We start from the raw sequence: 3,957 nt of genomic DNA on the forward strand, positions 1-3,957 counted from the left end.
CTTTATAAAAGCAAAAAAAAAAGGGTAGATAGCTAGGCACTAACCTTAGCTTAAGCTTTAGGTTTTTAGTCTTAACCATGACACTTAACCATGGTTAAGAAATAACTGTGAGATCTCATATCGGTTAGGGAGGAGAACGAAGTATTCTTTACAAGGGTGTGGAAACTTTTCACTAATAGATGCGTTTTAAAAACTTTAAAGGAAAACTCAAAGAGGATAAAATCTGGTAACAGTGAGCTTAGACAATTACAATAGAGATCTGAAAATTTCATTGAATAATAGATCGCATGACACTTAACCATGGTTAAGAAATAACTGTGAGATCCCACGTCAGTCGAGGAGGAGAACAAAACAGTCTTTAGAAGGGTGTGGAGATCCCATGACACTTAACCATGGTTAAGAAATAACGGTGAGATCCCACATCGGTTGGGGAGGAAAACGACTCATTCTTTACAAGGGTGTGAAACCTTTCTCTAGCAGACACGTTTTACAAACTTTAAAGGGAAACTCAGGGAGGACAATATCTGCCAGCAATGAGCTTAGACAATTACAATAGAGATCTGACAATTTCAATATTCATTGAATAGATTAATCGTAATCAACGATACCCATATCACCAAATTCATAGTTTCTTAAAGTAAACAATACGTCGACAAAACCTAGAAAGGCGAGACGGGACCGTAGAGGTCGAGAAAATGTGTCATAAGAAGCAACATGGGACACTTTCAAGGTGATGGGGAATAATAAATTTTTGTCCCAAAGGCAGGTGCAAGGTGCAAGGTTGTGTAGGGGTCCAAACCCTTGTTTTGTTTAGGGGCTTTATTTGTAGGGGTTTTAAATCAAACCCATACCTTTATTATAAGGTAGATTTTGTCCACTCCATGCTCCCACCAAACCCCCACATGGGAATATCTCTGCCAATGTGGGGAAACCAGCTTTCCAATATAAGGACCAGTCAGTAGTCCCTTCAAGGATTTAAGGGCAGTGCTGTGGGGCACTCCCACAGTAAACAAAGTGGCCTTCCCACTCCTTTGATTAATCATTCACGAACCCCACATTGACTTGTCCTGCCACCATGTCCATGTCCATGTCCATGTCCATGTCCGATACCCATAAAAATAAGAACTTGGCATATTGTTATTGCATGTGGGATGAACTAATACCTTTGTCCTTTTGCCTCTCTTTAGTTCTTTTCATCCTCAAAATTAGATGATGGGTGTGATGTCAAATTCACATAGCAGATAAAGAGATCAGGTGTGTTATGTATATGATTCTCGTGGAATCCCGAGCTTATGCATCATCTTTTCAGAAAGTGAGGTAGGAAACCCTAGTTTTTATCGAGTTTGTTTGTTTTTTTTTTTTTTTAAATTTGTACCTAATGGTTATGACATGAATTACTGTTTGAAATGTTGATGATTCGATTCTTGACTATCGATAGTTGAATTGAGAAGAATGTTGAAAAGAAAGCAAGATAAATATGACACGGTTTGAGAAAAAAAGGACTGATTATTACAGTTATTTCTAAGAACTCGAAAGTTAAACATGGTTGATTTGAAGCAATGTGACCACATTGCAAGAGAATATTATAACAGCTGAAGCCTATCGTTAGCAGATATCCGCTTTGGCTCGTTACGTATCATGGTTAGTCTCACAATTTTAAAATGCGTCTAGTAGGGAGAGTTTTTTACACCCTTATAAGGAATGATTCGTTCTCCTCTCCAACTGATGTAGGATCTCACAATCCCCCCCCCTCTTAGGGGCCAGTGTCCTAGTTGGGACACCACTCGGTGTCTGGCTCTAGTACCATTTGTAACAACTTGAGGCCACTGTTAGTAGATATTGTCGACTTTGACCCATTACGTATCATCGTCAGCCTCACAGTTTTAAAACACGTCTACTAGGTAGAGGTTTTTACACCCTTACAAGGAATTATTCGTTCTCTTCTCCAACCGATGTAGAATCTCACAATCCCCCCCCTTAGGGGCCAGCGTCCTCACTGGCACACCGCCTGATGTCTGGCTCTAATACCATTCGTAACAGCCTGAGGCCATTACCAGTAGATATTGTCCAATTTGACCCATTACATATCACTATCAGCCTCACAGTTTTAAAACACATCTAATAGGTATAGGTTTTTACATTCTTATAAGAAATGTTTCGTTCCTCTCTTCAACAAATATATAATCTTACAATACCAAAATCATCAAGAATCGAATCCAAATTCTAAATTCTAGTTCGAACCCTAAACACGAGTCGTTGTTAGGGTCCCATATCCACAAACCTAACCTATTCTCAAACCTTTCCCTTACATTTAATGCCAAAATCTCTCACTCAATGTGCATCTCTTTCAGTTTCTATCTCAAAATTCAATCCATTTAATGGATTTTCCCAACCCCCAATCACATTCAAGTTTTGATTTTGGATTTTAAAGTCTCTTCTCTATCCTTCTCAACTTTTCTATCAATTTTGTCTTTAACTTAAAGAAAGATATGATAAATACCCATTATTAATTCACACCTCAACTTCAAATTTCCCTTTTTTCCAAGTTATATATAATTAAAAACAAAGCCCTTTGATTGGACCAAATTTAAAGTTAGCAGATATTAAGGCTTTAAAAACATTATAAAATGACAAATAATGTAAAGGGATGAGCTTCAAATGGTAAACATTACTTGTGTTCTTTTTACCTCTTGAGCTCTTTGAAATTAATCAAAACAATTGACAATAATTAATTACTTAATTACTTACTTAATTAATAAAGTGGAATATATGTATTTTATAAGTAGGAAAAAAAAATGGGTATGAAGAAATACAATATTTTAAATATATATATATATATATATTTCGAACAAAACCATTAAACTTTTATTTAAAAATGAAAATGTAAGACAAGAAATGAAATGATTCTCTATTTTAATTAAAAAATGAAATATTCTATTACCATCGAAATAATAATATTATGTCGTATTCGTTCTGAGCTAAGATTGAACTCTGCTATGTTAGAATTTAGTGAATTGGTCGTATTACTTCCCACCCTTATGTGACCCTTGCTTCTCTTATGATGAACCGAGTGTTGGATCATGGGTCTTCGATACTCCTATTTTGAGTCTTTTCTTGTACTTGTAGAAGGTCAATTCATCCACGCCCCCAACGTCAGCTTCACTGTTTTAAAACACTTCTCCAACTAATGTGGCATTGACATCAACTTCGTTGTTTTAAAACACCTCTCCAATCAATGTGAGATCTCACAATTCACCCCTGAAGTTAGCAGTTTCCACACTCTTATAAGGAATCACACCTGATGTTAGTTTTAAAGCACGTTTGTTAGAGATAGGTTTATGCACTCTTATAAGGAATGTTCGTTCCACTCTCTAACCAATGTGGGATCTCACAATCCACCTCCTTGAGAGCTAGCGTCCTCACTGACATATCACTCGGTGTCTGGCTCTCAAGCCCACACCTAGCAAATATTGTCTCTTTTGACCCGTTACGTATCGTCGTTAGTCTCATAGTTTTAAAATTCATCTGGCTGTAAGGGAGAAGTTTCCACACCTTTATAACGAATGCTTTGTTCCCCTCTCTAGTCGACGTGGGATCTCAAACACACGCATATATATATATATATATATATATATATATATATATATATATATATATATATATATATATACCACTTGACACAATCGCGCTTTCGAAGGCAGCGGACTAGCGATTGTGCGGCACTCACTTTCCAGCGACAAGTGAGTTAAGCCTATTTGTTCTTGCGTCGCCTATGGCCAAGCGACGTACGGTCGAGCCTCTAGCCCCGGTTTTAAAAGAAGGTTTTAGAAAACGAGGAGAGAGAGATTTTAGAAAGAGAGATTTTAGAAAGAGACGTTATATAAGTAAGCAAGAGAAAGATAACAACGGCTTAGCATATATAACCTTGGGTAGGGAGAAGTTGACGACTAGTCATAT

Source organism: Cucurbita moschata, unplaced genomic scaffold (genome assembly GCF_002738365.1).
Source record: "Cucurbita moschata cultivar Rifu unplaced genomic scaffold, Cmos_1.0 Cmo_Scf00044, whole genome shotgun sequence".
NCBI lineage: Eukaryota > Viridiplantae > Streptophyta > Magnoliopsida > Cucurbitales > Cucurbitaceae > Cucurbita > Cucurbita moschata.